We start from the raw sequence: 24,735 nt of genomic DNA on the forward strand, positions 1-24,735 counted from the left end.
GTTCCACAGGTCGACGCAACATTGAAGGCTAAAGGGCCTGTACTGTGCTGTAATGTTCTATGTTCTAAATTTGTGAGGCATGACCTGCCCCTTACAAAGCCATGCTGACTATCTCTAATCAAACTATGGTTTTCCAAGTAATCATAAATCCTGCCTCTCAGGATCCTCTCCAAAGTTTTACCCACCAAAGACATGAGACGGACTGGACTGTCATCTGCCATTACTCCAGAGGACAGTGAGGATGCAAAGATCATTGTCAAAGGTGCAACAATCTCTTCTCTTGCTTCTTGTAGTAACCTAGGGTATTTCCCATCTGGCCCAGGGGACTTATCTATCCTTATATCTTTCAAAATTTTCAGCACATCCTCCTTCTTAATTTCAAGCAGTTCTAGCATGACAGTCTGTTTCACGCGGTCCTCAGAAACGTCAAGGTCCCTCTCAGTAGTGAATACTGAAACAAAGTGTTCATTAAGGACACCTGCCACCCAGCCCCAAGAGCCTCTGGCCAAATGCAAGTGTCAGCAGTTCCAAGGCTGCCACTGGACATGTCAACCATTGCTTGGACCGCTCTCACAAGGTGAGAGCAACTCTTATGTGAGGAACAAGAGGATGGCCAGAGTGAGGGTAGGGTCAAAATGTGGGGTGTTGGAAAAGCACAGCTGGTCAAGCAACATCTGAGGAGCAAGAGAGTCAACGTTTTGAGCATAAGCTCTTCATCATGTCAACTCTCCTGCTGCTCGGATGCTGCCTGACCTGCTGTGCTTTTCCAGCGCCACATGCTTTGACTCTGATCTCCAGCATCTGCAGTCCTCACTTTCTCCTAGAATAAGGGTAGGGCTGATCAGGGAACATAGAACAAAGAACAATACAGCACAGAACAGGCCCTTCGGCCCACGATGTTGTGCCGAACATTTGTCCTAGCTTAAGCACCTATCCATGTACCTATCCAATTGTCGCTTAAAGGTCACCAATGATTCTGACGCTGCCACTCCCACAGGCAGCGCATTCCATGCCCCCACCACTCTCTGGGTAAAGAACTTATCCCTGACATCCCCCCTATACCTTCCACCCTTCTCCTTAAATTTATGTCCCCTTATAACATTCTGTTGCACCTAGGGAAAAAGTCTCTGACTGTCTACTCTATCTATTCTCCTGATCATCTTATAAACCTCTATCAAGTTACCCCTCATCCTTTGCCGTTCCAATGAGAAAAGGCCTAGTACTCTCAACCTATCCTCGTACGACCTATTCTCCATTCCAGGCAACATCCTGGTAAATCTCCTCTGCACCCTCTCCAAAGCTTCCACATATTTCCTAAAGTGAGGTGACCAGAACTGCACACAGTACTCCAAATGTGGCCTTACCAAGGTCCTGTACAGCTGCAACATCACCTCACGACTCTTGAATTCAATCCCTCTGCTAATGAACGCTAATACACATAGGCCTTCTTACAAGCTCTATCCACCTGAGTGGCAACTTTCAAAGAGCTATGAACATAGACCCCAAGATCCCTCTGCTCCTCCACCTTACTAAGAACCCTACCGTTAACCCTGTATTCCGCATTCTTATTTGCCCTTCCAAAATGGACAACCTCACACTTGACAGGGTTGAACTCCATCTGCCGCTCCTCAGCCCGGCTCTGCATCATATCTAAGTCCCTTTGCAGCCAACAACAGCCCTCCTCACTATCCACAACTCCAGCAATCTTCGTATCGTCTGCAAATTTACTGACCCACCCTTCGACTCCTTCTTCCAAGTCATTAATAAAAATTACAAACAGGAGAGGACCCAGAACTGATCCCAGCGGAACTCCACTTGTAACTGGGCTCCAGGCTGAATATTTACCATCTACCACCACTCTCTGACTTCGACCGGTTAGCCAGTTCTCTATCCAACTGGCCAAACTTCCCACTCTCCCATGCCTCCTGACTTTCCGCATAAGCCTACCATGGGGAACCTTATCAAATGCCTTACTAAAATCCATGTATACTACATCCACTGCTCTACCCTCATCCACATGCTTGGTCACCTCAAAGAATTCAATTAGACTTGTAAGGCAAGACCAACCCCTCACAAATCCGTGCTGGCTGTCCCTAATCAAGCAGTGTCTTTCCAGATACTCATAAATCCTATCCCTCAGTACCCTTTCCATTACTTTGCCTACCACCGAAGTAAGACTAACTGGCCTGTAATTCCCGGGGTTATCCCTGTTCCCTTTTTTGAACAGGGCACAACATTCGCCACTCTCCAGTCCCCTGGCACCACCCCCATTGACAGTGAAGACGAAAAGATCATTGCCAACGGTTCTGCAATTTCCTCTCTTGCTTCCCACATAATCCTAGGATATATCCCGTCAGGCCCGGGGGACTTGTCTATCCTCAAGTTTTTCAAAATTCCCAACACATCTTCTTTCCTAACAAGTATCTCCTCTAGCTGACCAGTCCGTTTCATACTCTCCTCTTCAACAATACGGTCCCTCTCACTTGTAAATACTGAAGAAAAATACTCATTCAAGACCTCTCCTAAATCTTCCGACTCAATACACAGTCTCCCACTACTGTCCTTGATCGGACCTACCCTCGTTCTCATCATTCTCATGTTTCTCACATACGCATAAAAGGCCTTGGGGCTATCCTTGATCTTACCCGCCAAAGATTTTTCATGCCCTCTCCTAGCTCTCCTAATCCCTTGCTTCAGCTCCCTCCTGGCTATCCTGTATCCCTCCAATGCTCTGTCTGAATCTTGTTTCCTCAACCTTATGTAAGCCTCCTTCTTCCTCCTTACAAGACATCCAACCTCCCACGTCAACCAAGGTTCCATCACACGACCATCTCTTTCCTGCCTGACAGGTACATACATATCAAGGACACGTCATATCTGTTCCTTGAAAAAGTTCCACATTTCAACGACATCCTTCCCTGACAGCCTATGCTCCCAATTTACGCTCCTCAGATTCTGTCTTGCAGCATCGTATTTACTCTTCCCCCAATTGTAAAGCCTGCCCTGCTGCAGGCACCTATCTCTTTCCATAACCAAGGTGAAAGTCACAGAATTGTGGTCACCATCACCAAAATGCTCACCCAACAAGCCCAAATCCAATATGGTCTCCCCTCTGGTCGGACAATCTACATACCGAGTTAGAAAAGCTTCCTGGATATACTGCACAAACACCGCCCCGTCCAATCTACTTGACCTAAAGAGCTTCTAATCAATATTTGGGAAGTTGAAATTGCCCATGATTACTACCCTGTGGCTTCTGCACCTTTCCAAAATCTGTTTCTCCACATCTCTGCTGCTATTGGGGGGCCTATAGTAAACACCCAACAAGGTGACTCTCCTTTCCTATTTCTGACTTCAGCCCATACTACCTCCAAAGGCAAATCCCCCTCGAACTGCCTTTCTGCAGCCATTATACCATTTCTAATTAGCAACGCCACACCCCCCTCCTTTTTTACCACCCCCCAATCTTATTGAAACATCTGTAACCAGGAACCTCCGACAACCATTCCTGTCCCTCTTCTATCCACGTTTACCTTAAGTTCACCTACCTTATTTCTGATACTCCTTGCGTTGAAGTATACGCACTTGAGCCCATCTCTGTGTCTGCGAATATTCCCTGTCAGTGCTACCTTCTCCACAGCCTCCCTATATTCTTGGACCTCCTGAAAAACAGCTAACTACTTGCTGAACTACAAGTCCGGATCCCATCCCCCTGCCAAATTAGTTCAAACCCCCCCCGAAGAGTGCTAGCAAACCTACCCCCCAGGATATTGGTGCCCTTCTGGTTCAGGTGCAACCCGTCCTGTTTGTACAGGTCCCACCTTCCCCAGAATGCAGTCCAATTGTCCAAATACCTGAATCCCTCCCTCCTACACCATCCTTGCAGCCACGTGTTCAACTGCACTCTTTCCCTATTCCTTGCCTCACTGTCACGTGGCACCGGCAACAACCCAGAGATGACGACTCTGTCCGTCCTAGCTTTTAGTTTCCAGTCTAATTCCCTGAGCTCTTGAATGACCTCCCCACCCCTCTTCCTACCTATGTCGTTGGTGCCAATGTGCACCACGACTTCTGGCTGCACACTCTCCCTCTTAAGGAGTCTAAAGACACAGTCCGAGACATCTCGGACCCTGGCACCCGGGAGGCAACAAACCATCTGAGAGTCTCGCCCATGTCAACAGAACTGCCTGTCTGTCCCTCTAACTATAGAGTCGCCTATAACTAGCGCTCTCCTCCTCTCCCCCTTTCCCTTCTGAGCCTCAGAGCTGGACCTTGTGCCAGAGACCCGGTCACTGCAGCTTACCCCTGCTAGGCCGTTCCCCCAAACAGTATCCAAAGCGGTATACTTATTGTTGAGGGGAACGACCACAGGGGATCCCTGCACTGCCTGCTTCCTCCCCTTCCCACCTCTAACCGTTACCCAGCTACCTCTGTTCTCTGGCGTAACTATGTCCCTGTAGCTTCTATCTATCACCTTCTCAGCCTCTCGAATAATCCTCAGTTCATCCAACTCCAGCTCCAGTTCCCTAACGCGGTCTGTGAGGAGCTGGAGCTGGCTGCATTTCCTGCAGGTGAAGTCGGCAGGAGTATCGGTGGTCACCCCTACCTCAAACATCCTGCAGGAGGAACATTCAACTGCCTGCACTGCCATGACTGTACACTTCGTCTCCAAAACAAGAACACTAAGTAGCTTACCTGTTCAGCCGACTGAGTCCTTCTCCACTCAAACTTCTTACCTTCTCAGAAGCCTCTGTTGACGACTTCCAGGTTCCCGCTCCTAGTTGAAAAAAAAAGACTGCGAAAAGAAAAACATTAATTTAAGCTGGTCTTCGCTTACCTGCTGGCTCCCCTCTCTGTGCGCCTGCTGATAGCACTCAATTTAGTGTGGAGGGAACTTGTACTTGGAGTTGGAGGAGGAAGGGAGCTTTTCCAGCACCCCACATTTTGACCCTACCCTCACTCTGGCCATCCTCTTGTACCTCACATAAGAGTTGCTCTCACCTTGTGAGAGCGGTCCCAGCAATGGTTGACACGTCCAGTGGCAGCCTTAGAACTGCTGACACTTGCATTTGGCCAGAGGCTCTTGGGGCTGGGTGGCAGGTGTCCTTAATAGCAATGGCAACTCCAATGGGAGCCACTCAATTGACTGCTACCAACAGCATATGGCCCTACAGGGTCACAGTGACTGTCAAAACGCTTTTGCCTTTCCTTGACCTCTATTTGGAGCCCTAGTAGGGATCCTTGCCATTTTCATAAACTACAGCCTTATGGCTGAGAATCTAAAGGTGGGTAGGAAAAACACAAAAATATGAAGTGAACAATGGAAATAATGTGAAACAGTAGGAGTAAGGTCATTATATTATGGGATAATCACTTAGTACATTTGTGCGAAATTTTCTAACCACTTTTTTTTAGTGGAGGTATTAAGTTGCACTCTGCACTAAACATTTATACATGATAATTAAATGGAGCAATTCACCCATGGATACCAAGAATCTTGATTTCAATATGCCAGGCTGGAATGTCGAAGGGAGGAAGTATTATAAAGAGTACAATACTAGAAGGGAAATATTAGAATAGGATAGAATTATAATAGTAAAAGATTAGTGAAGGATAGAGTAGGCCCCATAGGGAGCTGAAAGAAAGGGAATAGGGTGCAGAGGTTCCAAATGAGCATTTTACTTCCATCTTTACTAAGTTAGAAAATGGTAACAATAGCCAAGTTGAAAATGTGGGTGTTGAACAACTGAATAAATTAGGATGGATAAAGAAAATATGCTAGAAAGGCTGGCAGCACCCAGGTAGAGAGGTTACCAAGCCTGGATGGGATGCATCCTCATTTGCTGAGAGACGTAAGAGAGCAAATTTAAGACCTGTTGACAGACATTTTCCAGGCATCTCTGAATACAGGATTAGTCCTAGGGCACTGGGGGATTGTAAATGCGATGCTGTTGTTTCACTAAGGGGCAAAGGATAATCCAGGAAACAGCAGACCAGTCAGTTTGGTGTCACTAGTGGGGAAAACTGATGGGAGGCCATAATACAGGATAAGATAAACATACACTTTGAGAAAAGTTACAGTCAACGTGGCTTTGTCAAGGGCTGGTCATGTCTGACAAACCGAATTGAGTCCTTTGACGTGGTGACAGAGTCAGTGGATGAGGGTACTGCTATGGATGCTGTGTATTTGGACTTTGAGAAAGCATTTCTCACAGTGTCACATGGCAGGTTGGTTAGCAAATTAGAAAGACTTGGGATTGAAGGGTGTTAAGCAGCACGGATGAGAAGCTGATAGAAGATCGGAAACCTAGGGTAGGTATAGATGGGCATTTCTCAGATTGGAGACAAGTTGAAAGTGGTACTCCCCAGGGATCAGTGTTGCGACTCTTGCTTTTTCTGATATATATATATATATATATATATAAGCAATTCTGAGGTGGATATTGAGGGCAAATATTGACATTTGCAGAGGATACTAAGCTAGGGAGAGTAGTGAATTGTGAGGATGATGCAGAGTAATTTCAGAAGGACATTAACATGTCGGACAAATGGGTAGACACCTTGCGAATGAATTTCAGTGCAGAGAAATGCGATCTAATGTATTTGATTAGAAGTAACATGCAAAGACAATGCAGGCACGATGGTACAGAAACTCAAACACAAGTTGCTAGAAAATCGCAGCAGGCATAGCAGCATCTGTGAAGAGAAATCAGTGTTAACATTTTGGATCGAGTGACCCTTCCTCAGAACTTTGAGGGGGGGTACAGGAGCAGAGGGATCTCTGGGTTCAAGTGCATAAATCTCTGAAGGTGACCAGGCAAGTTGAAACAGCTGTTACGAAGGCTTATAGAATCCTCAGGTTTATATATAGAGGCAGAGAGTATATAAGCAAGGAAGTACACCTCTACAAATCATTGGTCAGACTCATCTGGAGAAGTGTGTTCAGTTCCAGACATCCTATTTAAGGAAGGATGTTAAAACTCTGGACAGAGTTCAAAGAGATGTACTGATACCAGTAATAATACCAGGAATGAGAGATTTTAGATACAAGGAAAAATGAGAGAAATTGAGCTTAGTTTCCTTGGAGCTGAGAAGATTAAGAGATGATCTTATCAAGGTGTTCAAACTAATGAACAATTTTGACAGGGTTAAGAAGGATGTCGTGTTTCCAATTGTTGGAATGTTGGTGATGAGGGGTCATAATTTCAAGAGAGCTGAGAGATGAGGAAAAACTTCTTTACTCAGAGAGTTGTTAGGATTTGGAATGCGCTGCCTGGGAGAGTGGTGGAGGAAGATTCCATAGAAGGTTTCAAAAGGAGCTGCATATGTATTTGAAAGTTATTAATTCAGAGGGCTACAAAGATAGGGCTGGCAAAGGTGACCGGTTGGGTAGCTGTCTTGGGAGCCAGGACAGACACGATGGATTGAATGGCCTCCTTCTTTACTAGAAAATCTATGCTTCTATGATAATCTAAAAGATTAAAATAAACCAATTGATTGTCCATTCAGAAGTATAAAACAGTACCTGGTAAGAGTTTGCCACCAGCAGGGTATTTTTCTAGATGGTGCAATGTCTATGCTATCTCTCAAAACATAAGAGCACAGCATGCCATTAACAAATCTAAGAGACATTTGTTTCAACTATTACGTACAAACATTACAAAGTTTGGGCACATGAGTTTCTGGGTCATTTTTAATCTATAGGATAAAACAGAGGAGGAGGTTTTAAATAGTGTTCTGCTTCAAGTGACACAGGGAACTTGGAGCAGGTGATCTTTATATCCTCCAGTCACATGTTGATACAGTGCTTATATTAAGAGCATGTCTCACAAAGGCATACTGAATGCGAGACAGGGAGCAGCATAACCCAAAGATAAAAATTAACTCAAGAGATAGTGTAAAATAACAGATGGAACAATGACTTCAAAAAGATTTTAAAACATGTTACATCTCAAGGAAGAAGGAATAAACTGCAGTTGGTCTGCAAGAACATCAGACCTGCTATGTATCCATCTACACAGACTGCTAGCCTTGATCATCTCTATTTGGTTGTAACTCCCAGTGCCACATGATTGAGGCTTCCTAATCCAGACTCAGGTCAGGAGTGAGATGGACTACTTCCCACTTACCTGGATGAGTGCAACTCCAAAACACTCAAAGTGCCTGCCACATTCCAGGACAAAGCAAGCAGAAAGAAGACACTGAGAATGGAGCAATTTTTCCTGATTTCAACATGCTCTAGGTAGCCCCTTCTCACATTACTGATCTAATAGTTATTTCATATCTGACCTATATATTATAGACTTGCTTGAATTTGTCAACTGTATTAATACTTCTAAGATTAATTAAAATGGTTTGGAGCCAGGCCTGTGATGCCAAGTATAGGCCAAACAATTTCCAATCCTGATCCTTAAGGTTGGAATGATGGAAGAGTAGTTAGCACTGCTGCTACATAGCAACCAGGGACCTTGGTTTGATTCCAGCCTTGGGTTTTCTCATATATGTGTGGGTTTCCTCTGGGTGCTCCAATTTCCTCCCACAGTTCAAAGATGTGCAGTTTAGGTGGATTAGCCATGCTAAATTGCCCTGTCCAGGGATTAGCAGGTTAATTGGTTTGGCCATGGGGTGAAATGATGGGTCTGGGTAGGATGATCTTCGGACAGGCAGTGCAGACTCAACGGACTGAAGTAGACTCTCTATCTGTACAGTAGGGATTCCATAATCCTGACTATCCCAAAGATCCCGACCTTTGAAAATTTATCTTCTAAACTCCATTAATTAATGTTCTCTAATTAATCATGCACTGTGGATCTTGTAAATCTGCACTTCTTAAAGAAAATCCTTGCAGTAGTTTTAAGCATGAATATTGTTTACAAAAGAAAAAGACATTTTGCCAAAGCTTCTTTGTTGGTCATTCATGACAATTCACAACAAATATCTAAACTAAGGGGTGAACCAACATTTATATGTGAACAGACTGCTAATTGGTTAGCAAGTGGATTCTGATTGGTAGAGGCTTATCAGAATATACCAAATAATGATGACTGACAGTTAACTGCTTCACTTTGTTTAAATTTTAAACCAAGCAGGTTGACTTTGATTGGTCAAGACATTGCCGAGAGAAATGAACCAGCCAATGACTGCCATTTACTTTGGTGAGTTGGAACAGGAGCAGTATGTGTACATTTTCTGAAACAAACAGTTATGGAGAAACTCAGCAGGTCCGGCAGTATCTGTGGAAAGAGAAAGACAGGTAACATTAAGACTCTGGTATTACTCAGAAGACGAGTTTCTCCAGCATTTTCTATATTTCTTTCAGACTTTCAACACAAAGTATTTCATTTTTATTCAATTCTGTACATTTTCTGTCGGCAATGAACAAGATTCTTTGCATTAAATGTAAGTTGCTTCCAGTATAAACAAGAACGCAACATACTGCGAGACTAACTGAAAATCCTAAACTGGATGTTAAGAGTAATTCCAAGATAATGTTGCAAATGTCCACAGACAGAGATACGTCCCAGTGCTGAATTTTGAAAGTTTGAGCACTGTCAGTTCCTTGCTTTTTGCAAACAGCAGAAGAGAAATGGTGTTTGATAAGAAACACTACCTTTTGCATCAGACAGCCCGCACATCTAGCATCATTCTGGCACTGCAAATCGTATAACATGTTACTCAATTGTCTTTCTGGCATGATGGCAGCCGCCTGTCAGTAACAACACACCGTTCATGTTGCTACTGCACAGCAGCAGCATGAAACAACTAAGTTCAACTGTGACATAAACCTTTGAGATAACTTGCTGTTATCTGAGGGAGACTTTTCAGCATCTGACAGGGTGGCCTTAGGCCTATTCATCTATCATTAGAAGTGACTCTGCAATTGAAAAACATTTGATAAATAATCCTGAGTGTGTGAAGAATTCTAACAACTCAAATTCATTTTATGAATTTCAAGTGCACAACTTTATTCTTTCAACTGAAAACAGGGCAGGACTGTTTGAAATTGAACAGTGCAGGTGACAGTCAATTAGACATAATTGATGCCACGTTGATACAGATCCATTTGTCAATTATTGAAACTGTGGTTCGCCTTCCTGTAGATCAAGGAGAAATGTGTGTTTCAATGAATCTTCACTTCTTTCATTCCCATTACTAAAGCCCCACACTGTAGCATGGACAAAAACAAAAAAAAACAACAAATCTTCTTTCTGAAAGATATTTCAAATTTCAAACAATAGATCAAGCTATGCAAATTCATAGCATTACAGTGCTAGGCAGATCTGGGTTAAACACCTGAATTATTTTGCTTCAGCGTTAGAGTATGATAAAGAAATAAAATCAGAGACATATTACTAAAACTGTGCGTAACGCTCTTTCAAATATAACAACAAATGTCATTGTATTACTCAGTACAGTATGTAGAACATGAGATGAAAACAATGCTCATATTTTAGACCATTTTCCATCAAGCATTGTTCAATATTGAGTGCACAGAGAACATTCATTCATTATGCTATGGTTCTCATTATGATGGGTTATTAGCAAATAAAAAAAGATTTGTTGCCACTGACCCGGAATATTCTATCAGGAGCAGACAGCGCCAAAATCGCTGCTGTTCTCATAACCTCACAAGATGCTGAGAGCAATAGGCAGCCACCACACATTTTTATGAACAGCACACACTGTGTAACCAAGGAATATGAACTTTCTGACCTCACCATCTGCCATTATCTCTTCTGATTCAGAGAAAAAAAATGAGCAGATGGTCAATGAAGCTGGAATATGAGGCCAGGCCTTCCGCAAAAAGTGGGCTCAATGATGAATGTCGATTTACAAATCAATGATTCTAATGCAGACTTGCATTATTAGTTTGCATCAGTTGTCTTTCATGTGGCACTCGGTGTGCAGAATGCATTCCAAAAAAGCCAATCAAAACTACTGGGTTGAAAATTCACAGGAGGTGGGAGACAGCAGCCTATCACTGAGGCACAATGAGAAGAAAGGGAATCCACCAAAGAGTAAAGCTGCATCTTTCTCTAATGACCTCCTCCTGTTTCCCCCCATCAAAACCCAGTCACAGTTTGTAAACACAAGTAAATGGCATTACTGAAATCCTGATTATACGCTTTCCCTTTAGAACAGATTCAGCAGAGGCAGAATTGTAGCCAGCAATTAAATTGACACCTCAATTTCATCTTCTACAAAAGGTAGGACTTCACTAGGGCTGATAGTGCTATCTTATTACTCTATCACACATACTGTGCTTGGATGGTGCAGTCTAGCATGAATTGAATTGAATTTATTGTCACGTGTACCGAGGCACAGTGAAAAGCTTTGCCTTGCGAGTAATACGGGCAGAGCACAGTTAAGTCGCGTAGATAGTATATAATAGGAAAACAGCAGCAAAATCAAAAACACAAGGACGGGCGAATGTTAAGAGTTTGAGAGTCCATTCAGTATTCTAACAACAGTAGGGTAGAAACTGTTACAAAACCGGCTGGTGCGTGTGTTCAGGCTTCTGTACCTTCTCCCCGATGGTAGAGGTTGTAGAAAAATATTGCCAGGGTGGGATGGATCTTTGAGAATGCTTTGAGGCGGCCTTTCCTTGACAGCGGGCCTGGTAGATGGATTCTATAGATGGGAGGGTGGCCTCTGTGATTGTCTGGGCCGAGTTCACCACTCTCTGTAACTGTCTCTGATCTTGAATGGTACAGTTGCCATACCAGGTAGTGATACATCCAAATTGAATGCTCTTGATGGCACACCTATAAAAGTTGGTAAGGGTATTCGCCATCATGCCAAATTTCCTCAGCTGCCTGAGGAAGAAGAGACGTTGTTGGGCCTTTGTAACCAGTGCGTCCACATGAAAAGTCCAAGAAAGCTTGCTGTGGATGACCACTCCTGGGAGCTTGACATTCTCCACCCGTTCCACCCCAGTGCTGTTAATGTGTAGGGGGGCATGAGTAACATCCTGCTGAAAGTCAATAATGACTTCCTTGGTTTTGCTGGCATTGAGAGCTAGATTGTTCTCAGTGCACCATTTTTCCAGGTCTTCCCCCTCCTGTCGGTAGTCTGTTCCGTTGCCATCTGATATTCGACCGGTGGTGTCATCAGTGAACCTGTAAATGGCATCAGTCTGGTATTTGGCGACGCAGTCAGGGGTATACAGCGAGTACAGTAGGGGGCTGAGTACATACCCCTGGGGTGCTCCAGTGTTGTATGTTTGTGAGGGTGAAATATTGTCCCAGTTTTCACTAATTGTGTCCTGTGGGTCAGGAAACTGAGGATCCCCTTGTAGAGAGTGGGGCTGAGTCCAAGATCACTAAGTTTTGTCATCAGCCTCGAGAGGATAATAGTGTTGAAGGCTGAACTGTAGCCAATGAGTAGGATTCTTATATACCTGTTCTTGGTGTCAAGATGTTCTAGGGAGGAGTGAAGGGCAAGTGATATGGCATCTGATGTGGATCTGTTGGTCCGATAGGCAAATTGGAGTGGGTCAAGAGTAGTGGGGAGGCTGGAGTTGATTAATGCCATGACCAGCCTTTCAAAACACTTCATGGCCACTGAAGTCAGGGCCACTGGGCGGTAGTCATTGAGACATGCTGCATGAGCCTTCTTAGGCACAGGGATGATGTTGACCATCTTGAAACAGGCAGGGACAGTCGCCTGCTGCAGGGAGACATTGAAGATGTCTGAGAAAACCTCTGCCAATTGATCTGCACATGGTCCGAGTGCACGGCCTGGTAATCCATCTGGTCCCATCGCTTTCCTTGGATTCACAAGAAGGAAAACTGATCTGACCTCTGATGCAGTGACTGTTGGGATAGGTTCGTCAGGACTTGTCAGAATAGGTGTTACCTCTCCGCTGAAATTCTGCTCAAAGCGAGCATAGAAGGCATTGAGACGATCTGGGAGGGATATATCATTGTCTGCTATCTTGCACTGTCTCTGTTTAGAACCTGTGATGTCATTCAGTCCCTCCATAGTCGCCGTGCGTGTGACTGGATCTCTAGTTTGGATCAGTATTGGTCCTTGGCTCTGCGAAGGTCATACTTGGATTCCTTATATTTGAGTGGGTCTCCTGATCTGAAGACCTCACGCCTGGTCTTTAGCAGGTTCTGTATGTCCTGATTCAAGCAGGGTCTCCTGTTGGGGAACACCCGGACTGACTTCCTTGGTATGCAGTCCTCCACACTGTAATGGTGGTGGCGTACCCATCCAAGGTACCTGCGGACATTTACTGGCATCAGTGCCACAAATGGTGGGTTATTACTTAGACTGGCACCTCAAGAAGCACAACAAAAACGGTTTCTTTAAAAAAAGTAAGTATAAATAAATAGATTAAAAAGCAAGTTGGCTTGTGCTGTTCTTGGAAGAATCCCAATGACCAGTTCATGAGCACCTGGAGGTCTGGAGAAGGCTGCCTGTGATTTTAAAGCTGGGGGAATAATTTAGATTAGCTTACTTACAGTGTGGAAACAGGCCCTTCGGCCCAACAAGTCCGCACCGACCCGCCGACACGCAACCCACCCATACCCCTACATTTACCCCTTACCTAACACTACGGGCAATTTAGCATGGCCAATTCACCTGACCCGCACATCTTTGGACTGTGGGAGGAAACCGGAGCACCCGGAGGAAACCCACGCAGACACGGGGAGAACGTGCAAACTCCACACAGTCAGTCGCCTGAGTCGGGAATTGAACCCGGGTCTCAGGCGCTGTGAGAGCAGTGCTAACCACTGTGCCACCGTGCCGCCCACTAAATTTAAGGTACAGTGCACCTAGATGAGGGGGAGTGAAATAAGATAGAAATTTCACTTTATATTTTAGAGGTATTTGGCAAGTTTTGTCCCAGATCTCTGGCACAATTGCTTTATTAAGTGTTTAGTTGCCAAAATACAATAGGAAGATTCATTCCTTGCACTTATAAACTTGTGCATTAATCAGTGTGTAACAAAGGCAGTGTCTCTGACACTGCAGACTCCATCAAGTCGCTATAGATTGACATGCTGAAGCAAGTCTGGGGATCAGAACCACACAGTTTCTTGTGAAGTTCCAATGGAAGAAGTGCTGTCAGTTCAAAACCCCTGCATTAGCACACTTAGATTTTTAAAGAAATTTGATCATTTGAAATGAAAGGATAGGTCTCATCACAAAATAAAATACCCAATGCTAGAACTCTGATTCAGATTAAGAGGCATTTAGACAGACCCCTGAAGAGGCAGAGAAGCATCATCAGCATCACAGGGGGTCCCTCGCAGACAAGGATGACTCTTGTCCACCCTCAGCGCAAGTCCATAGATGGCTGTACAGTGCAATGTGGCTTCCACAGACTCTGCTACACTTGGGGTCTGGGGAAGGAGTGGATGGAATGTTAGTGTGGCAGTGCGCTCCTTACACTGCTCCCTGTGGTTTTCACTTTTTTCTGACAGCAAGTCTCGAGGTGCTCGGCAGCTTCCCAGATGCTCCTACTCCTCTTTGGACAGTCTAGAGCCAGTGATTCCCAGGTGTCTGTGGGAATGCTGCACTTCCCCAGTGAGGCCTTGAGGGTATCCCTTAAGTACTTCCTGTCTCCACCTGGGGCTCACCTGCCATTTCAGAGCTGGGAGGAGAGCACCTGCTTGGGGGAGTCTCGTGTCGGTTATGGAGATGATGTGCCCAGCCCATCGCAGCCGATCAAGGATGAACAGTACCTCAATGCTGGGGATATTGGCCTGGTTGAGGGCATTGGTGTTGGTGCGTCTCTTCCTAATTGATTCGCAGGATCTTGAGCAAGCAGATGGATAGAGGGATATGGACCACATGCAGGCAGATGGGATTCGTAAGCTGAGGGGCTGTTCCTGTGCTCTGCTGGACTATGTTCCATTACCTTTTCTTGCAAGCTTCTGACAGCAAACATACCACCTGTTACCATTACTCACAGGGACTTTGCCTCAATCCCATCAGCGAACAAAGCACAAACATATCAGCTTCCAATGATCTCAGTCCAGCTTTATTCACACCCCAAGAATTTTTATTTCTTTACTCAAAGCAAAGAGAAAAAAAATTGGACTGAGTCCTCTTTCTCACATTCCACTGTAACAGTTGCTAGTGATTACAGAATGCACTTCCAGCTCAGTACATCCCTTGACTGATTTACACAACTGGCCACGTTCCACTTCTCTGTTAAAATAAAACTACATTCCCTACATTGATGTAATCAATATAAAACAAAGTAGCATATGCTGCACACGCCAGGAAAATGAGGGTTTAAAGGAAAAGGGATCAATTCATCTTTCACTGTTATCTACTTTTCCTATAAAACTTAGGAGTTATAGTTTGTGTGTGTAGACAGTTTGAAGAAAATAGCAAAGCAGAATTTGGGATTTTAATAAGTTGTCTTTATTTGGGTCACAGAAACAATACTCAGTGCACTATGTAAAACGTCTTTTCATTCTCCAAATCCACCTCCAGGTCCCATTTGAGCACTTCTCCAGAGAGATAGTAAGTATCAGACTATGCATTTGTAGCAACCAGGAGAAAATGAGGACAGTCGATGCTGGAGAACAGAGTCGAAAGGTGTGGTGCTGGAAAGGCACAGCAAGTCAGGTAGCATCCGAGGAGTAGGAGAATTCCAAGGAGCATTCCTGATGAAAGGCTGATGCCCGAAATATTGACTCTCCTCAGATGCTGCCTGACCTGCTGTGCTTTTCCTGTGCCACACTTTTCAACTATACGAATTTGCAACATGGAAAGTCACAGCATGCTAAGGGGCCATTCAGGTTGTTCCGCATTAAAACCCTTTAAAAGACTCTTTTCTCCAGGGATTGTGATTTCTTACTCTCAATTCTTTCCCAAATTTTTACTCTTTATCTTATTTTCTATCCATGTGGTATTTGTTTGGTCAGCCAGGCAAATTGCTGAAGTCCAAGCCATGTCAAGCACAAAAATTCAAATCGGTTTATAATGTTCTCACTTATCTATTTGGAATGCAATATATTAGACCAATAAATAGCCCACTTTTGCTTTGTCAAATTCACTCTTTGTCAGAAAACTGACTTTTTGTAGCCCATCAAACAAGTGATATAAATGTTGTTTGCATATTTGGCTAAAAATAATCAAATTGCTGATGCAAACAGTTACATATTCCTTCAATGGCTTAATTGGTTATAGAGTCATAGAGAAGTACAGCACAGAAACAGACCCTTCGGTCCAATCCATCCAGGCCCACTAGATATCCCAACCCAATCTAGTCCCACCTGCCAGCTCCCGGCCCATATCCCTCCAAACCCTTCCTATTCATATACCTATCCAAATGCCTCTTAAATGTTGTAATTGTACCAGCCTCCACCACTTCCTCTGGCAGCTCATTCCATACACGTACCACCCTCTGTGTGAAATTGCTTGAATGTTACTGGTCACTTTTTATGTCAAACACCATGACATTGAATTGATAAACGCCATCTGAAATTACAAAAGCTGATATTTCTTTGGCTGTATCAGTCACCAGAACGAGCCAATATCCTTTCAGCAAGTCAATTTTTGTGACAGATGGTGCATGCCTTATTGGTTAAATACAATCCTCCATTCTTGAAATGGGATGAAAACGTCACGGTGATTTGGTGGTGGAAAGACCATTCGGTTGCATGTGCTACTACTTTCAGAGATTCAAAAAAAGAAACAAAAACAGACCTGGGGGTTCTTACGGCACAGTAGTTGTGTCCCTAGCTCTGACCTAGGATCATGTAAGAAGGGGCAGTACGGTGGCTTAGCGGTTAGCACTGCTGCCTCACAGCACCAGGGACCTGGGTTCAATTCCAGCCTTGGGCGACTGTATGTGTGGAGTTTGCACATTCTCCCTGTGTCTGCCTGGGTTTCCTCTGGGTGCTCCGGTGTCCTCCCACAGTCCAAAGCTGTGCAGGTTAAATGAATTGGCCAAGTTAAATCGCCCATAGTGTTAGGTGCATTAGTCAAGGGTAAATGTAGGAAAATGGGTCTGGGTGGGTTATTCTTCAGAGGGTCGGTGTGGACTTGTTGGGCCGAAGGGCCTGTTTCCACACTATAGGGATTCTAATCTAATCTAATCTCTGACTAGGTTGAAATAGAAAAAAACTACAGGAAAAATATCAGAACTGCCGGTCCCAGGATGGCACTAGGCTACGTATGCCATGAGTAGTGGCTCTATTTCACTGCATCAAGGACATTGTGAAACTTGAAAGGATTCAGAAAAGATTTACAAGGATGTTGCCAGGGTTGGAGGGTTTGAGCGAGAGGGAGAAGCTGGGGCTGTTTTCCCTGGAGCATCGGAGGCTGAGGGATGAAATTATAGAGGTTTGATACAATTTCAACATTTAAAAAGCATCTGGGTGGGTATATGAATAGGGTTTAAAGGGATACGGGCCAAGTGCTGGCAAATGGGACTAGATTAGGTTGGGATATCTGGTCGGCATGGACGAGTTGGACCAAACGGTCTGTTTCCTACCCATCTCGATGACTCTATGATGTTCAACAATCAACAATCAACATTTCAAGGCAGGTCTTTGGAAATCAATTAACTCAATGATGAAGAATTGATACAGCTAAATTACATCATTGCTCCCAAAGTGGTCCCAATTAAGATAAAACTCCAAGTGAATTGCCACCCCCACTGTGTTTATTGTTGTAAAGCAAACTTTGAAAGAACTCAGTGGGCATCTTACCTTTAAGCTGCCAGACATCAAGGCTAGATTGGATACATGCACTGGGGAGCCCTTATGTATTACTGGCAGCACTTCATTGCCTGTTACACATGGGAAATAGACATTCTAATTCCCCCTTAGATCGAGGTACATGGGCCAAATCCCAATCTTTTGGGAAGGGACTGTCCACTTGGACTATAGAGTCATAGTCATAGAGTCATACAGCACGGAAACAGATCCTTCAGTCCAACCAGTCCATGTTGAATATAATAAACTAGTCCCATCTGCCTGCTCCTGGCCCATGTCCTTCCAAACCTTTCCTACTCATGTACTTGTCCAAATGCTTTCTAACCATTGTAATTGTACCCACATCCACCACTTCCTCTGGATGTTCATTTCACACATGAACCACCCTGTGTGCAAAAAGGTTTTAAGTCTCTCTCCTCTCACCTTAAAAATGTGCTCCCTACTCTTGAAATCCAACATTCTAGGGAAAAGACAACTACCATAAACTCTATCTATACCCCTCATTATTTTATAAACTTCTATCAGGTCACCCCTCAACCTCTTACAGTCCAGTGAGAAAAGTCCCAGCCTATCCAACCTTTCTTTATAACTCAAACCTCCCATACCCAGCACTATCCTGGTAAATCTCTGCTGAACCCTCTCCAGCTTGATAATATCCTTCCTATAACAGGGCAACCAAAACTGGACACAGTATTCCAAAAGAGGCCTCACCAACATCCTATACAACCCAACATGACAAGGGACTAAGCAAAGAAAGCAACTGTGCCAAACACCTTTTTAACTAGCCTGTCCAAGTGTGATGCAAAATGCTAAAGAATTATGTACTTGCAACCCGTGGTCCCTCTATTCTACAATACTACCCAAGGCCCTACTATTAATTGTGTAAGTCCTACCTCGTTTGTTGTACCAAAATGATGGGTCTGCACAACTGTTTGTCCCAGACGGGAACTAGCCAATGGAAGCTATGAGTATCATAGAATCACAAAATCACAGAATCTCCATAGTGCGGTAGCAGATTATTCGGCCCATCGAGTCCACACCAACCCTCCACAGATCATGGCCGAAGGCTCTGTTTCCATGCTGTATATCTCTATGACTCTGACAGAAGAAACAGTTGGAAGCACTGGTGACTGCAAAGTTTATGCGGTCTGACAAAATTCCAGCAATAGTACTAAAGGTTCGAGCACCAGAACTTGCCAAGCTCTTCCAGAACAGTTACAATACTGGCATCTACCCGACAATGTGGAAGATTGCTCAAGTATCTCCTGTACGTAAAAAGCAGGACAAATCCAACCCAACCAATTACCGTCCCGTCAGTCTGCTTTCGATCATCGATAAAGTGATGGAAGGTGTAATGAATAGTGCTATCAAGCAGCGCCTGCTCAGCAATAACTTGCTCAGTGATGCCCAGTTTGGGTTTCGCCAGGGTCACTCAGCTCTCGACCTCATTACAGTCTTGGTTATATCCCAACCCAATCTAGTCCTACCTGCCAGCACCCTCCAAACCCTTCCTATTCATATACCAATCCAAATGCCTCAAATGTTACAATTATACCAGCCTCTACCACTTCCTCTGGCAGCTCATTCCATGAAAGAAAGCATATCAAACACCTTCTTCACTATCCTATCTACCTGGGACTCCACTTTCAAGGAGCTATGAACCTACACTCCAAGGTCTCTTTGTTTAGCAACACTCCCTAGGACCTTACCATTAAGTGTATAAATCCTGCTAAGATTTGCTTTCCCAAAATGCAGCACCTCACATTTATTGGAATTAAACTCCATCTGCCACCTCTCAGCCCATTGGCCCATCTGGTCAAGATTCTGTTGTAATCGGAGGTAACCCACTTCGCTGTCCACTACACCTCCAATTTTGGTCTCACCTGCAAACTTACTAATTGTACCTCTTATGCTCACATCCAAATCATTTATGTAAACGATAAAAAGTAGAGGACCCAGCACCGATCCTTGTGGCACTCCACTGGTCACAGGGCTCCAGTCTGAAAAACAACCCTCCACCACCACCCTCTGTCTTCTACCTTTGAGCCAGTTCTGTATCCAAATGGCTAGTTCTCCCTGTATTCCACGAGATCTAACCTTGCTAATGGGGAACATTGTTGAACACCTTACGTAGGTCCATATAGATCACATCTACCGCTCGGCTCTCATCAATCCTCTTTGTTACTTCTTCAAAAAACTCAATCAAGTTTGTGAGACATGATTTCCCACGCACAAAGCCATGTTGACTATCCCAAATCAGTCCTTGCCTTTCCAAATACATGTAGATCCTGTCCCTCAGGATTCCCTCCAACAACTTGCCCACCACTGAGGTCAGGCTCACTGGTCTATACCACCCTGGCTTGTCCCTACCACCCTTCTTAAACAGTGGCGCCACATTAGCCAACCTCCAGTCTTCCGGCACCTCACCTGTGACTATCAATGATACAAATATCTCAGCAAGAGGCCCAGCAATCACTTCTCTAGCTTCCCATAATGTTCTAGGGTACACCTGATCAGGTCTTGGGGATTTATCCACCTTTACCCATTTCAAGACATCCACAATTCCTCCTCTGTAAACTGGACATTTTTCAAGATGTCACCATCTATTTCCCTACAGCCTATATCTTCCATATCCTTTTCACAATAAATACTGATGCAAAATACTCATTTAGTATCTCCCCCATTTTCTGCGGCTCCAAACAAACGCATGCTTGCTGATCTTTGAGGGGCCGTATTCTCTTCCTAGTGACACTTTTGTCCTTAATGTATTTGTAGAAACCCTGGTAAATTGTAATCAATGGGTATCAGGGATAGAGAATTCGACGTTTCGAGCATAAGCCCTTCATCAGGAATAAGAGAGAGAGAGCCAAGCCGGCTGAGATAAAAGGTAGGGAGGAGGGACTAGGGGGAGGGGCGATGGAGGTGGGATAGGTGGAAGGAGGTCAAGGTGAGGGTGATAGGCCGGAGTGGGGTGGGGGCGGAGAGGTCAGGAAGAGGATTGCAGGTTAGGAGGGCGGTGCTGAGTTGAGGGAACCGACTGAGACAAGGTGGGGGGAGGGGAAATGAGGAAGCTGGAGAAATCTGAATTCATACCTTGTGGTTGGAGGGTTCCCAGGCGGAAGATGAGGCGCTCCTCCTCCAGCCGTCGTGTAGTTGTGTTCTGCCGGTGGAGGAGTCCAAGGACCTGCATGTCCTCGGTGGAGTGGGAGGGGGAGTTAAAGTGTTGAGCCACGGGGTGATTGGGTTGGTTGGTTCGGGCGGCCCAGAGGTGTTCTCTGAAGCGTTCCGCAAGTAAGCGGCCTGTCTCGCCACCGCTTACTTGCGGAACGCTTCAGAGAACACCTCTGGGCCGCCCGAACCAACCAACCCAATCACCCCGTGGCTCAACACTTTAACTCCCCCTCCCACTCCACCGAGGACATGCAGGTCCTTGGACTCCTCCACCGGCAGAACACAACTACACGACGGCTGGAGGAGGAGCGCCTCATCTTCCGCCTGGGAACCCTCCAACCACAAGGTATGAATTCAGATTTCTCCAGCTTCCTCATTTCCCCTCCCCCCACCTTGTCTCAGTCGGTTCCCTCAACTCAGCACCGCCCTCCTAACCTGCAATCCTCTTCCTGACCTCTCCGCCCCCACCCCACTCCGGCCTATCACCCTCACCTTGACCTCCTTCCACCTATCCCACCTCCATCGCCCCTCCCCCTAGTCCCTCCTCCCTACCTTTTATCTCAGCCGGCTTGGCTCTCTCTCTCTTATTCCTGATGAAGGGCTTATGCTCGAAACGTCGAATTCTCTATTCCTGAGATGCTGCCTAACCTGCTGTGCTTTGACCAGCAACACATTTGCAGCTGTGATCTCCAGCATCTGCAGACCTCATTTTTTACTCAATGGGTATCAGGGGCAAACTCTCCAGTGGTTGGAGTCGTACCTGGCACATAGTAAGATGGTCATGGTTCTTGGAGGTCAGTCATCTCAGCTCCAGGACATCTCTGCAGGAGTTCCTCAGGATAGTGTCCTATGCCCAACTATCTTCAGCTGCTTCATCAATGACCTACCCTCCATCATAAAGTCAGAAGTGTGCATTCTCGCCAATGATTACACAATGTTCAGCACCATTCATGACTCCTCAGATACTGAAGCAGTCCGTGACAATATCTAGGCTTGGGCTGTCAAGACGCAAGTGACATTCGTGCCATGCAAATACCAGGCTGTGACCATCTCTAATAAGAGACAATCTAACCAGTATCCCTTGACATTCAATGGTGTTATGATAACTGATCCCCCACAATCAACATTATGGGGGTTGCTCTCGACAGAAACTCAACTGGATTCACTATATAAACACACTGACTTTTAAAGCAGGTCAGAGGCTAGGAATACAGCAGCGAGTAACTCACCTCATGACCCCACCAAAACCAGTCCACCATCTGAGGCACAAGTCAGGAGTGTGATGGAATACCCCCACTTCCCTGGATGGGTGCAGCTCCAACAACACAAGACGCTTGACACCGTCCAAGACAAAGCAGCCTGCTTGATTGACAGCACATTCACAAAGATCCACTCCCTCCACCACTGACACTCAGTAGCAGCAGTATGTACTATCTACAAGATGCACTGCAGAAGTTCACCAAAGATCCATAAATAGCACCTTCCAAACCCAGCACCATTACCACCTAGAATGACAAGGGCAGCAGATACATGAAAAAAACCACTAGAGGTTCCCCCCAAGCTACTCACCACCTTGACTTCGAAAGATATTGCTCTTCCTTCACTGTCACTGGGTCAAAATCCTAGAATTCCCTCCCTAAGGGCATTGTGGGTCAACCCACAGCAGGTGGACTGCAGCAGTTCAAGAAGGCAGCTTACCCCCACCTTCTCAAGGGGCAACTAGGGATGGGCAATTAAGGCTGACCCAGCCAGTGACACCTGCATCCCACAAAAATTAATTTTTTTTAAAAAAGTCACTCTATTTGAACTTGTGTCACTACTTCCACAAAACGTCTCCATTTGCCAAGTCACTCTTTAATCCAGCTCGGTGTAATGGAACGACTTTGTAACCACGAATTAACACTTTCTCTTTCATCAACCTCTCTGGAAGGCAAATAGCAATCAGTCTCCCCTTTCATTTTCAGCAGTTGAGTTATCAAATCTTATTAAAATGGAAGCATGCTAACTGTTTTATATTACCTTTTTGCTTCCAGCATTTCTTCCTTATTACCTTGACATGTTATGGACCAGACCCCTTCAAGTCACATGAAGAACATAGCCTAGAACTGAATGTTCATCTTATTTAAAGGCAAGTGTAAGACGTTGCGTCCAGATGTGATTCATTTGGTGAAACTACTAGACTTTAAGCAAAACACATTTTATTCTTATAGTTAAAACACAAACAAAAAAAAACTGACATAACTTTAACTCTATCAATAATATATTATTTAACACTATTCATCAATTGTCGCAAACACACCCTTGGCAAAGGCAAATTCAGGGAAACAAATTTGCTCAGTTGCTATCTCCTTCAGTCCAGGGGAAGGAACAAATCTACCAGCTGAGAGAGAGTGAGAGAGAGAGAGAGAGAGAGAGAGAGAGAGAGTGAGAGATCTGTTTCAACACCAAACCTCTAACTTCATAAACCAAAAGCAAAACTGTGTGAGTCTGACTCCACCCACTCATGCTTCTGTTGTCTAATTTTTAAAAAGCCCAAAGCAATTTACTCTGCTTTCCTTGAGCAGACACCTTGGCACAAGGTTTAGGACACCCACTCTTCAAAGGAACCAGCACAGACAAATCCTTCTTAAAAGCACATACCCTCACTCAAACATCTTGCTCTCTAAAATTGGCAGCTCTTTAATCCCTCTTTTCTCTCAGGCATCTTTAATTTCATAGACTCATAGAATCCCATAGTGTGGCAAAGTAGGCCATTCAGTCCACACCAGCATCTCCCATGCCTAATCCTCCCAGCCTGCACATCCCGGGACACTCTGAGCAATTTAGCAGGGCCAATACACGTAAACCTGCACATCTTTGGACAGTGGGAGGAAACTGGAGCACTCAAAGTAAACCCATGCAGACAAGGGGGGGATTGTGCAAACTCCACACAGACTGTTGCCCAAGGCTGGAATCGAACCCGGGTCCCTGCAGATGTGAGGCAGCAGTGCTAATCACCCTATGTGCCTCCCTATCCCTGTTTCTTTCTCTGTTTCTTTGGGAATCAAGTTCTTTTAACTTTCAATTCTTTTAATTTGACATTTTCGTCTAGTATAAGTCTTCTCATTTTTCTTTTTCTCTCTAAGCTGTTCGTTTCTAACCATATTTTGGCTAATTCCAGTTATGACACCCCAATTTCAGGTTTCCTTCTTCCAATTCTAAATGTTGGACAATCGCTTCAAGTATCTCATTCTTACAAGGCCCTGCTTTTACTTTTATCTTCAGTTTAACAGCTAATTCTCTCAATTTAGTTTTAATCAAAGATTTCAAAGAATCCACCACGACGTTTTCCACTTCCAGAAAACTAATAGCAATATTCAAAGCCATTTTCAAATTTAGCACAATAAACCTCACCACAACACAGCCATTTTATGTCCAGAACTACCATGTACCCATCACTTTAAAAAAAAAGTCCCTCTTAAATCCAATGAATTCACATTCTAACAACTGCTATGACCCCAGATGATGTTCTTCTTGGACAAGTCAGATATCAGACTGAAACCTAGTTTGACAGATCATTTTTCTTTTATTTATTGAACAAGAGGATCTATCACATGTAATACTGGAGACTTGGCTTTAACAATACAACAGAATCATATTGTGCAAAATAAGTTCAGATTAAACAGAATCAAACTATCTACATATGATACACATTTAAAGGTCATCGAGTAACAGCAGCCATTTTAGAGTATCAGCTAAGAATGATTCAAAAAGGTAAGATGCTGAGGCAACTTGGACCATTCAGGAAGAAAACATCTCTTGAAGTAGACAGAATGGAGAAGAGAGAGAAGAAGAAGAAGATACCTGAGAAAGCTCATAGTCTTCTGGAAAATAACTG

The 24,735-nt window shown here is 44.5% G+C and overlaps 1 protein-coding gene across 5 annotated transcripts in view; it reads right to left on the reverse strand.

Annotated features, from left to right (window-relative positions):
• Window positions 1-24,735, reverse strand: part of LOC132821757 (transcription factor Dp-2-like) — a 207,160-nt gene that overhangs the window by 171,580 nt on the left and 10,845 nt on the right. For 2 of the 5 annotated variants that reach the window (XM_060834497.1, XM_060834496.1), the window contains exon 2: window positions 4,737-4,795. The exons of the other annotated variants lie outside the window; for them this stretch is intronic. The gene's annotated coding sequence lies outside the window, so the exon portion shown is untranslated. The remainder of the gene's footprint in view (window positions 1-4,736; window positions 4,796-24,735) is intronic. 5 annotated transcript variants of the gene reach the window in all.

Source organism: Hemiscyllium ocellatum, chromosome 13 (genome assembly GCF_020745735.1).
Source record: "Hemiscyllium ocellatum isolate sHemOce1 chromosome 13, sHemOce1.pat.X.cur, whole genome shotgun sequence".
Classification (NCBI taxonomy): domain Eukaryota; kingdom Metazoa; phylum Chordata; class Chondrichthyes; order Orectolobiformes; family Hemiscylliidae; genus Hemiscyllium; species Hemiscyllium ocellatum.